The following is a 13678-nucleotide window of genomic DNA, read 5'->3' on the forward strand; positions in this document are numbered from 1 at the left end:
AGTACCAGGAGCTACGCCAATTGCAAAGAGACCTTATAGAATGTCCATACCAGAAGCAGTTGAGCTGAAGGAACAACTCAAGCAACTACTAGATCAAGGCTACATCCGGCCTAGCAGTTCACCGTGGGGAGCTCCAGTATTATTCCAGAAAAAGAAATATGGGACACTTTGACTATGTATTGATTACGGAGGATTGAATCAATCAACGGTCAAGAACAAGTACCCTATTCCTAGAATAGATGAGCTTCTTGATCGTCTTCAAGGTGCAAAGATCTTCTCCAAGATTGATCTTAGGTCAGGTTATTATCAGATAAGGATCAAGGAAGAAGATATCCCCAAGACGGCCTTCAATACAAGATATGGGCACTTTGAGTTCCTAGTTATGTCATTCGGACTTACGAATGCACCTGCCACTTTAAACAAGTTCATGTAGGATATCTTTAGGCCATATCTTGATGATTTCGTGCTTGTCTTCTTTGACGACACTTTAGTATATTCCAAACAAGAAGAAGATAATGAACCCCAACTTCGGATTGTCCTTGAGACAATGAGGGCGCATAAGCTATATGCTAAGATGAAGAAGTGTGCATTCTTCAAGCGTCAAATTGAATACCTGGGATTCATAGTATCAGCAGAAGGAATCTCAGTGGACCTAGGCAAGGTTAGAGATGTGCTAGAATGGCCAATACCAACATCTATCAAAGAAATAGGCAGCTTTCTTGGATTGACAGGATGGTATAGGGTCTTCATCAAAAACTATGCTTTGATTGCAGCACCTTTGACGGACTTACTAAAGAAGCAAACAACCATTGCATGGTCAACTCCTGAACAAAATAGCTTCAATAGATTGAAGCAAAGTTTGGTATCATCACCTATTCTAAAACTTCCAGACCTCAATAAAGAGTTTGAGGTAGTAAGTGATGCTAGCATACTTGCCTTGGGGTGTGTACTTATGCAGGAAGGTCATCCAGTAGCATACTCTTCAAGAAAATTGAAGAGTCATGAAAAAAATTATGCTACGCATGATCTGGAATTGCTAGCTGTCATCCATGCTCTAAAGCTTTGGAGATCAACATGAGGCAACGTCGGAGGATTGAAGTGTTGGAGGAATATGACTTTGAAATCAAGTACCGACCAGGGAAAAAAAATGTAGTTGCTGATGCACTTAGTCGAAAGGCATTCCTTAATTCCCTAATCTTGCAGAATCCATCAACAGTCAGATCTCTAGCTACAAAGGTATCTATGCCAAACAACCCAATACTTGAGTTAGCTAGAGAGGATGCATGCCATGATCCGGCCTACCAAAAAATGCTAAGGGAGATCTCTATCAAAGATCAGAACCAAAAGCTATAGGCTAAATATCATGAATTCTCTATCATTAGTGGACTTGTCTACTATAGAACAAGGTTGTGTGTACCAGCAAGTCAGTCACTTAAGTAGAAGATATTGTGGGAAGCTCATGATTCCCCTTTCGCAGGACATCCGAGCTATGCCAAGACTCTTAATGCAGTTAGGAAGAGCTACCATTAGGAGAGGCTCAAAGGTGACATTCTCAAATATGTCACCGAGTGTTTGTCTTGTAAAAGTATCAAAACGAAGCATGTCAAGATACCAGGGAAATTGCAACCGCTTGACATTCCCCAAATGAAATGGGAATTGATCAGTATGGATTTTATTGTAGGCCTACCCCAAGTTCAGGGAGGATACAACTCCATCATGGTTGTGGTTGATATGCTTACTAAGGTTGCATACCTTATTCCAGTAAAGACAAACTATAAAGGCTCAGACATTGCAAGATTGTCTATCAAGGAGATATTCAAGCTACATGGTTTACCCAGAAGAATCATTAGTGATCATGATTCTCTCTTCAGGTCACACTTTTGGAGAGCTATCTTTGAAGCTATTGGGACTCAACTCTGCTTTAGCATCGCTTACCATTCCCAAACATATAGACAAACAAAGCGAGTAAATCAAGTCATGGAGGACATGCTTAGGCCATATTGCTATCGTGAGCCAAAGAGGTGGATTCAATACTTGCCTTTAGTTGAATTTTCCTACAATGCTTCTTACCAACAAAGCATTCAGACGACCCCTTTTCAGGCATTGTATGGTCATGACTGTCGAAGTCCCCTAAACTTTTCAGATCCAACCTTAAGGGTTGAAGCTTCAAGGCAGATGTTGGAAGAGATGGATGACCAAATAAAGTCAATAAGACAGGACATCCAAGCTGCCAAGGATAGATAGAAGGCATACGTGGATTTGAAGCATCAAGATAGAATCTTCGAAGAAGGAGACATAGTCTTCATTCGCGTACACCCAAAGAAGAGTTCCCTATCCTTAGGAGATTGCAAGAAGCTAAGTCCAAGGTACTGTGGGCCGTACAAGATCCTCAAATGCCTAGGACCTAATGCTTATAGATTGCAACTCCCTGAGAATCTAAAGGTTCACAACGTATTGCATATCAGCCTATTGAAGAAATATGTACCTAATCCTAACCATGTACTCGATAACCAACAAGTTGTAATGCCCAGTCAATGAGTCCTTGAACTAAGGCATGACAGGATCTTAGATGTTAGGGAGAGACAATTAAGATCCAGAACCTTGAGAGAATGCCTCATCCAGTGGAAAGATTATCCCGAAGAGGATGCCACTTGGATAGATGAAGGCACTCTTAACCATCAATATCCCCAGTTTATCTCGAGATGAGGACATCTTGATTCCTCTAAGGGGGAGAGAATATAACGTTCTAAATTTTCTTCGCGTGAACTACCTCTTATATGAAAGGGGGATAATGATATAAGCATTTTTTAGAATTTTCTAATTTTTTTTTTCCTATTCCCCTCCCCAGCCGACTATTGTGCTGGAGAGGGAGGGGAATAGAATGCATGGAAAAAGCTCCTTGGTGGAGCTCGCTAGTCACAATCCGCCGTCGTGCAGACACGTAGGGGAGGAAGGAGTCCCTCCCCCTTACCTATATAAACTGGGAGGAGGGGGGGGGGGGGATCGCCGTGAAGGAGGAGAAAAAAGGACAAGTGACGGCCTGCTGCTACTGTGAGAGGGGGGGCAGAAATTGAAAAGAAGACGGAAAGGCTGCGCCCGTTGACGCTGTGAGAGGAAGAGGACGAGGCATTGATGTACGCCGAGGGCCTGGACGATGTCACCTCTGCTGTCGGTCACGCCCAGCTGTCAGAGCGCCACCTTCGGTGTTGGATTTGATTCCCCCCTCCTGCCACGTAAGAAGTTATAGAAGCTTCTGAGGGGAAGCTTCTAAGGGGGTTTATAAGCCCCCTTTCCCCCCCACAAGATCTAAGGCTTTAAAGGTCTTATTACCCTTACCCCCCCGTGTTTAATCCCTGAAACCCCTATCCCTTGGCTTTGGAATCACCCCCCTGGGTTTTAAAACTCTCTTAGCCCCCCTTCCCTTGGGCTCCCCTCCATGTTTAAACCCTTGGCCCCCTTCCCTTGTGCCATTTTGGAAACCCCCCCATGTCTTAAAAAAACCCCCTTAGGGCCGCTTCCTGTGGGATTGGAGATTTTCCCCCATAAAAGGGTTTTGACCTTAAAGGTCTTATCTCCCCGGTTTTTATTTCCTCCTTAGCACCCTTGTTCATTATAACCTTCGGGACTACCCCCCTTATATCTTTTCCTAAGGCCTCCTTATGCCCCCTTTTCCAATAGCCTTTAAGGCTACTTTTTCCCCCCTTGGAGTTCCTCACTTAGCATTCTATAAGGCCCTTTTTTCCCTAAGAGAATTTTTCCTTGGTCTTTCCTTGCCCTATGCAAAATACCCTTGGGGCTTTGTTTTTTTTCCCGATCGTAAAAGGAAAGAGAGAGTTAAGGGTCTTTTAACACCTCCCTTTCCCACTCAAAAAAAAACCCTCGTAAGGGATTCCACACCTTGTTATTCCCCATTCGTGCAAGTCCTTACAAAGGCCATTAGGCCTTCCCCATGGCTTAATGGGTCTTAGTCGTGAAAGATTCTGAAACACCCCTTTTGAATTCCTGACTCCAAGGAGGAAGCCTTCTAAAACTACTTCGACAGGATGGTGCAAGTTATTGCAAAAGAGAGCCACGGTGGAATATCAAAAAGGAGTTGTAAAGCTGCTTCCACGGTGGAAATGCCTCCTAACAAAGTCCAAGGTGTAGCTGCGGGAGTGTCATCTCCTAGCATCCACGTGGATATCTCACCCCAAACCCAGGTTTTCCGTCCTAATTTTTAAATGTTGAAATTCAATCATGCAAGGTTAATTGTTGGAAATAGGATATATTTTTGTCCTAGATGCTCACAATGGAGGAACTTAGTCATCAATACTTTTAAATGAAACATGCAAATTAAAGAAAGCATAAACGCATTTCTAGCAAATAGCTTTATGCATTGAAATGAATTATAAACTAGATTATTGTCCATTAAAATAGTATACTTCGTTTAAGCCTAGATGTATAAACTACATATCATACTATTAACCCATATCCTCTTCGCAATGAATCATCATGGAAAGTGCAAGCATGAAAAGATTCTTACGATGCATAAACTCTAGGAATTATCATTTGTCAAGTGCATAGATTATCAAGCAAAAGGTTGCTTGTTTAGCATAAATGTTATTCGCAAGTTATAAGAAGATTAGTTGAAATTAACCTTATCTATGCCTGACCTTTAATAGACAAGTTAGGGTTGAAAGAGCAATTTACGCGTAGACAATGACTCATATGTTTATGAAATGATAATGTAGCTATCTTCTAGAGTTAAACAAATTGGCATAAACCTAAAAACTATGGAGCACTCATTTGAAGTGGGTTGAATTCCGATAAATTCACTAGGAATTAATACGTAACCTGATCGCTACGTATTGCTAAATTTTAAACTCATATACCTTAAATACTTGCCCACATTCACTAAATGTAGGGACAGTGAAAATGTAATTGGAAAGTGAGCTAGGGTTTGTCCCTAAGAATCTTACAAGATGAAACTTGGAAACCCTAGGTCTAACTATGTCAACCTAGTAACCTGAAATAGATTGTTTCGTGACTCCATTGTCTCATAGTTCAATGCGACACTTGCGCAACAAGTGCGGAGTCATATGATATTGTGATTGGATCATAAGGGAATGGTCAAGTTCTCGCAATGAGGTTGGCATGTCCTTACGCAAGTTATCTTGTAAGAGGATGAATAATCATTCTAATTTAGTGGTCTTTTTTGAGTAAAGAAGATTGATTGGAAACTAAAGACTAGCCGATAAACTGAAGTAACCAATGAGCTTAAGGTTTGACCAAGTTGGGTTAATAGGGTACGCCCTAGCCCAGGATATAGGGGATCTTGCCAAGTTGCAAGTCATCTCGGATCGAGTGCTGGATGCATTCGAAAGGAAGGATTCATTCCTTAGAAGTTTGCCAACAAAAAAAAAAACGATCAATGAAAATGTTTGTGCTTGCTACAGATTTTAGAGCACTATTTGGCTTTGTTTGATCAATTAATTAAAATATAAATGAATATTTATACTTTAGGTTGAAGTCTTGAAGGGAGAGGTAGCTTCAGTTACCCTCGACTGCCTGCCTGACCCTAACCAAGGGGGGTTGTTAACCACGCCGAGAAAGTGGACCGAACCTGCCGCGAGAGGTCTCTCTGTTGAGCGCTACTTGGAGTAGGAGGATGCTTGAGTGCTAGAGGGAGCTCTGGCCGTAAATCCATCGCCTTTCCGGCCCTGCATAAGGGACTAACGTGACTCGCGATTGGATCTCGAGGCCCGCATAGTAGTCTACGGGCAGAAACTTAGATTAGTGATCCCTGTGTAATGCTGGATAGCCTTCGGGCGGATTGTGGATAAGCCTACGGGCTGGACTCTTTGTATTTCAAAGATAAATATGATAACCTGTTAATAAGGAACTTGTCTGATATTGTTTTTCTATGTCAAGTGATATGATTATGTGAAGGAACCAGTGCCTCACGGGTTAATTAAAGAAGCTGATTGTTACATGTCCAACTAATGTGTTAGGTAATTAAATAACTAAAAAAACCTGAGAAAAGTGCAGAGGATGGGCCATAGGTCTGTCCTACAGATGGGTGGTCCCGGTTGGCCAAGAACTTTTCTCTAATCAAAGAACATGAACGACAAGAGCGTTGACCTAGAGTTATATTTGAACTCGATTTACGCTGTTTTAGGGGAATGGAATGGGACTATGCCTTATGGCAGAGAGGTTGAGCTTTGCATCCCTCTCGTTTCCCATTCTCCTTGAACCAAGTGCAGTGTGAATCGGCTTCAGACGAGGCATTTTTGAGTAAAGTAGTTCGCTTGGGTCTGACTCTAGTGGCTGTTAGGAAATGACTAATCAGGAAAACCCTAATTTAGGTCGATCCTAAGTGGGAACGGCTGGAATACTTCCGCTACATGGCAGACGCAGAAAGCCCTAGATCGCAAACCTCGTAACATTCCATGGGAGTGCCGGGCAAAGCTTTCTAGATATCCTTTCCGATGAACTGCAGAGACGTGTCCTGAAAATACAAGTGGACATGTTACAATTTCCCTCCATTACAATCCATCCCCACTCAAAATGAAGTTTTTGTCCTCGAAAACGAAGATCGGACTTATTGGTATAGCCAAGTAGTGGGCTGCAGAGTAGTACTCTGTACAACATTACAAGTGGCAAAAGATAGTGGGGGGGATTCTTGGCATAGACCCAGTAAAAGATTGCCTAATATTCAAGAGTAGTAGCAGTCGATGCAGAGGGTCAAGGTTAACTTGTAGCCACGTGGATCAAAAGGGAAAGTGGTATTGTTGCCATGCATTGGATCATCTTCCATAAGGTCAAAGTCTAGTATAACTGCAAGCATGATCAGCATGGTGGTATTCTCTAGCTCTTCCATAAGCCTCTCAAGCATCACCATGCTCTGTATGACTGAAGCATATGAGGTTGAAGTCACCATTGCATGGACTACATCAGCCCCTAAGTGCTCCATATTCATGGACCCTGCATTCTTAGTGATGTCCAAGCATTTAAATTGCAGGTCTGTGTACTGAAGGGGCTCCCGCATGGGGTCATGATCATCCAAATCCACGTGTTGCCCATGATCTTCTTTCTTGAGCTGAAGTTCTCGTTGTGGACCCATACCAAAATGGTCTTCAACAAGATCTTCTCCATCCTTTGTATCATAATACTCTAATACCAAAAGTATTTTGGCAATCTTTGCCTTGCATGTGGCTTGATGATTACAAGATATTGGCTTAGCACATCGATAGCATAAGCCCGTAGAGCATGCAATTTCCGTATCGTATCACTAGTAAGGTGTCTAATGCGTTTAGCTTTAGATAGCAATTTACACACATGCTCATCACCATCCGTCAGCTCAATAATAGTTCTGACATGCTGCTCATAGTCATCTTGCTGCTCATGTACAACAGATGGCTGTCCATGCTCATGCTGTCCATATGGACCCGTAGAGCATGCAATTTCCGTATCGTATCACTAGTAAGGTGTCTAATGCGTTTAGCCTTAGATAGAAATTTACAAACATGCTCATCGCCATCCGTCAGCTCAATAATAGTTCTGACATGCTGCTCGTAGTCATCTTGCAGCTCATGTACAACAGATGGCTGTCCATACTCATGACCATAATGCTCATTCTGTCCATATGGATGGTCATACCAATGTGACTGCTGCTCATAATGATATTCATGTTGTCCATACTGCATATGGTGATAATAGTCCTGCTGCACATCAGAGGGACAATGTGGTTGAGCATATGCATTTGCTTCCACTGATGTTTGCTGCTCAGGTACATAAGCATGCTGCTCATATACAACAGATGGTTGTCAATGCTCATGACCATAATGCTCATGCTGTCCATATGGATGGTCGTAGCAATGTGGCTACTGCTCATAATGATACTCATGCTGTCTATACTACATGTGGTGATAATAGCCCTGCTGCGCATCACATGCATAACCATCATAAGCATGCTGCCTTTGATCATTGATCCCACACATTGCTCATGATGTCCATAATCTCTATGACAATGCATGTCACAAAAATGTTCATGCTACTGCCCAAATACATCTATTTGATGTTGCCTACTACCAAAACCTTGGTCATATTGTTGCCCATAAACATGCTGCCCAAGATTTCATGATGACTGTCCAACATGACTACAATGGTGTCCTTGCATCCTAGGCTGACCATAAGTATGATGATTGGCAAGTCCATGAGCATAGGTATCAGCATGATGTCGGTCATAATCACTTGCTGGCCACTCCTGCATTGCATTAGGGTCTCCATAAGGCAGTTGCCCATATGGTTGTGTGGCATAAGAATCTCCATATGCATGCTACTGATAGGAACCATGTTGTTGTCCATAGGGAAAATGTGGTTAAGTATATGTATACATGCTGCCTACTAATGTTGCTCACTATTGCTTTAAACTTTAGACCACATAAGCAATTGTTGCCCACTATTGCTTCAAGCCTTAGAACTGCTGCTCAATGCTGCTGCAGATTTCAGACCTGAATGCAACTATTGCTCACTATTCAGGGCTCACAAACATATTCATCACTACTGTTTGCATTCAGAGCATCTTTATTCAATGATGACAATTGAGATGTAGTCACTGAGTATTTTGCAAGTGCATACAACACACTGTTATTGTCAGAATAGAGTGTTTATGGATCAAGCATCAGTATTCACTATTTAAATCTGCTATTCTTATTCCGCAGGCTACTATTGTAACTAATGTGTCCAGCAACCAACCTGCAATCTACTTCAGATCTATCAATCTCCCTAAATATTCACACAGAGCCTTCAGAGAATGCCTCTAAATGTTGTAACTAATGTGTCTACAACATATATGAACTGAATGCTATTCACACAAAGCCTTCAGTTCCAGCAACCAACCTGCAATCTACTTTAGATGTGTCAATCTCCCTGAGTGATGTAAAGAGACTGTCAAGAAACCTTAAAGCTTTGCAGATTTGACTGTTGAGATTCACTTTCCTTCCACTAAAACCATCAATCTTGCATTACTGATCCTTTAGCAAAGAAGATGCTCATTAGTTTCGAGTCTGAGATCGATGGTTAAAACTCTGCAGCCAACAATCTTGCATATTGCAACATCTCTTTTGCTTGGTTGAGTCACTATGTATCAGAATATTCCCTGTTGTGCTTGATGTGGAAAATCCAGAGTTTAAGGCCAAGCTATACTAAATGGTTGAGTTAACACAAAGCTTAGTGAAATTGATAATAAAGATGCTCCACATTTGTAAAGAATTTGCATATCTCTTCATTGCATATGTCTTCATTGCCTCTCCACAGGGCATGCCATATTTTAAGTCTGATGTTGTTGGAGCTTGGGATGAAGATAGTTGCATTGCATTCTATGTAGTCACAACCTCCTCTTCTATGAATCAACAAGCATTTGCGGAATCAGCAGTGAACCATATTATCCAATTGAAATTTCAGTAACCTCAACACTTGATAAAGTAACTGCAAGCATGCTGCCATTTTTATGGAAATAAAAGGTTGTTCCGATCTCCCTTGCATGCTATCTCTCACAATAGTCTGGTTAGGTACTGCTTTCAAGTATACATGATTGTATAGCCTCAAGGATGAATCACAGATTGGGCAGGGAAATGTTGCAGTAATGCTTATGTTTGGGGAAGACACAAGGAAAGAGAAGAAGGATTTTTGTAAATTGAAGAGATTTCTTGTGTCAATGCTCAATTGGTTTGAAGCCTGTAGTCTGCTGAACCAAGTTGCAATGAAGGAAGATAAGAGATCAGATCTTTGTATGCTCTCACTGTCAATGCTCAAATGGAGTGTGTAGCTCTGGCTTCTTTAACACCAATGAGGATGCATAACCAACATAATTCACTCACCAACAAATCGATTTCTGCAGACCAGTTCTTACATCTTTTGTATTACCACACTTCATCAATAATGACTCCATTATTGCACAGACCTCACAACCATCACAAAATGACTAATGTCTGCATGTACTTGTTCTTCACCAAGGAAAATGCAACCTTATGATGAAACAGCTTGGGTGCCAAACTCAAATTAGTACCTGTAACCTTCTCCCCATTAATGAAAGACCCATGAACCTTCAAGTGGTTATCTAAAGCTTGCAACTTTGCAATCAATGCTTCCTCAGTACTATCACTTGGGTCCTTGCTATCTGCAAACTAGAGTTGCTACGCTTGATGTTTCTTGAAGTGGTGCACAATTGATTGCATCATCTTACACTGGACAGATCACATTGATGTACCAGAACTCGCTAAGGCTTTCCTATTGTGGAGTAGCCTGTGGAGTGCCCTCCATTAGAGGAAATCCATGGCAAGGCATTACCAGTCCCTGCTGCGAGCAGATCAACTGAATGCTATAATACTTTGGGAAAGTCTTGCATGTTCAATTCTAGCACGGATGATGGACTTGGGTTCAAAGGTCTGATGATTGGGCACAGCAGGCACAAAGCTTATGAGCTTTCAGAGTTTGATGCATTCTTGACAACAACCACGCATAGGAAAAGATTGATTGTCAATGCTTCAAATTTCCTCTTTGCCCCAGTGCGCGCTATGCAAAGGAGCTTGAGAATCTCAGGAAAGAGGATCTCGAGAACCAGAGAACCATCATTCGTGAAAAGTTTGCGCATGTAGATGTAGAGTATTTCCAAAAATTTGAATCCTGATTATGCACTAACACCTGAAGAGAATAGGCATGGAGATCTGCTGAACAAGTGTCTTTCTCTTAGTGGCAGGGTGGACATGAGGATGATTGAGAAGACTATCTAGTACTACCTGATTGGGTCTAACATGGATCCTCAAATAGAGAATAGCCCTTAAATGGCTTTTATCTACACATCCTTCCAAGAGACGGCCGATTCATGCTTAGGATCAAATGATTCCTGTTGCGGATTCTCATCAAGGTCAACCACAACCTACTGGCACTCCACATGGCCCTCCCCACTAGCAAATGCAGCCGCTGCCACAATGTATACGGCTAGGATTACATCTAATTGCCAATCAAAGTGCCCGGGGAGTGCCTGGGCAACCTGTGCTTGCCAAATCAGGGCCTGTGCTTATGCACACTGTAAATGGTCTTGCGAGGAATCAGGGCTTCCACCTGCTCACTAGAGCTGGCATGGAGAAGGAGAATGAATAAAAACTTGTCTACATTTGTGATAGTTCGTTGTCTCAATGGACTGGTGTAAAGGGAGACAATAGAAAGACACTGCAACATGCCAAGTTGGCTATGGTAAGCAAGATGACGTGGTGGCCATGGAGCTTGCTGATGTCACCTCATCTGCCGGTCTCAAGCACCTCGATGAATACCTCCTCATCCGAAACTACATTTTCGGGTATAAACCCTCGAAGGATGATGTCGTAGCATACTATGCTTTTTCTACTAGAGACTCAAAAGTGATCAAAAATCAGGCAAGCCTTACTAAGGCACAGTCAATTAGTGGAGCCCAAGCATCCAATGCGATACCAGATAATGGCTTAATGCAGGAAGGAACATCAACAAGGGTGGAAGATTCCAAGTTGGTGCCTGTAGACAGGCAAAATCAGGCCCTATGTAGAGGTTTAGACATGCAAAATCAGACCCTGTGTAGAGGTTCCACTGGTTCTCCTCTGCCAAAGCTAATATTTGGAGAGTAGAATGCTATTTGTTACTCCTCCTGTGTAGCAATGTCTGAGAACCATTAGCAAGGGTTTTAGCTTCAAATTTTCATGATGAGGGAGACTGCCAGGACAGTGCAAGCTCTGTGGATCTTGCAGGCTGCTCACGTGGCCTGAAACTTGCCAAAACGGTGCTCTACATCTTGTATATGATGTCTAGGATCCCTTACACAAGCCATTGCTCCAAGAAGATAAGGATCTTGAAGGAAAAAATGAAGTTAATGGCATAGGTCTTCCATGGAATCTTGAAAGAGAGCTTGGAAAGAGGAAAGGAAAGGCTTCTCTTCAAAAGTAAACCTAACTTAAGCCTTCCCTAACTGCTGTTACCACTTCTTTCACCAAAATACCTTCAAAATTGGCCTGGAGCTGCAAAATGAGTTGCCATCTTTGTATGTCTGCCTCCATTTTTGGTCCAAGATCCATTTAAGACTCCAAGAAAGGCTGCCATCTCCATTAATCTTCCTTACAACTCCTATACCTATCTGATTAGGGTTTCTCCTTTTTAAAAAAAAAAACTATAACTAGATGTGAGGAAGGAGAGAGAAGACTGGATCAAAGAACGAAGCTCTGATACCAACTATAATGAAGGAGACCTAGGAGAGAGAAGGAGAGAAGTGAGAGACTGCAGAGAGGAGAGAGAAAGAGGGTGACGAGGAGAGAGAAAGACTAGGAGTAGAGAGAGAAAGACAAGAAGAGGAGAGAGAAATGGCTGGCAGCCATGGAAGGACAGGGAAGAAGGTGAAGAAGGTGAAAGGACAGATGTATATTCATAAAAATGGTCCGTATGTAGTGTCCCTTACACCTTTTATACTTAAGTAAACTTGACCTAAGTATTTCCCTCCATTACACATATCATGCTCATAGACTCTATTTTGAGAATACTTGCCATAGAAGAGGTCAATAGAAAACTAGCTAACTTGTTGAAATCTTCAACTAGTTCTATAGATATGTATTTGGTCATTCAATCACATTAGAAAATGCAAGGGCAACTACTATAGCAAAATCTATTAGAAATGAAATTCAAGCTTGCAATAGTGAAAGAAGGTGGACAACTCATAATTTTGCAAATAATATGCCACATAGCACAGTAGAAGATGAGGTAATGGCTCTAGATGGGCTTGTCCCTACACCCCATGCATTATTATCCTTCGCCCTCTCTTGGCCTAGAACACCCTCCCCCCCCATCCCAATAGAAAGGATAGTGTTCATTCTTATACTTCACTCTTTTTCACTTGTAGGCCTCTAAACTTTCTTTCTCCACATGAATTATGCCTTGTACAAAGAAGAAATTTCAAACTTCTTGTGCCATGAAGGCTTATCCTTAGCCATTTGGGCTAGGTCATGCATAGGGAAAACTATGCCCAAAAATTATAAGGAAAAAAGGCCATGGGAGGATGACGAAGATGACACCTTCTCTAAGGATAAAACATACAAGACACAATTAGAGTGGAGATGAGGAATATGAAGGTTAGCATACCTACTAGGAGAAAGGAGATGAATAACCACACCATGGCTCTACAAAGGTCTTATGGAGGGAATCCTTAGGAGTGAAGACCCTACTCTTCTAAAAGAGCTAAGATGACTTCTCACACCACAACAATGACTCCATCAATAGCAACTAGTCCTGTTAGCTACATTAAGGCCACTACCTTCCCAATGATTCCAAAGAAGACCTATGATAGAACGAGTACTAGCGCAATGAAGGAGGAGGAGGAGGAACTACAACCTGAAGGCACTTGAGAGATAGGGAAATATTAGAAGAGCACAGACCTTCTAATACACAAAGCACTATTTGCAGAAACTGTAAAGGAAATTTTATGGAGCTATAGAGATGATAAGAAAATGCAAGGTGTAGTGCTAGAGGCCTTATAAGAGGTTGTAGAGGCTTACATAGTAAGCTTGTTTGGCAATACATACCTATGCATGATAGATGCAAAGTATGTGATCCTTAGGCGCATAGAGAGATGCAATTATCTAGGAGGATTAGAGGGGAATGGGACTAGAGTCCTTGTAGTTGT

This window comes from Lygodium microphyllum, chromosome 3, assembly GCF_053477565.2.
Source record: "Lygodium microphyllum isolate KBCC chromosome 3, Lygodium_microphyllum_v1.1.10, whole genome shotgun sequence".
Lineage (NCBI taxonomy): Eukaryota > Viridiplantae > Streptophyta > Polypodiopsida > Schizaeales > Lygodiaceae > Lygodium > Lygodium microphyllum.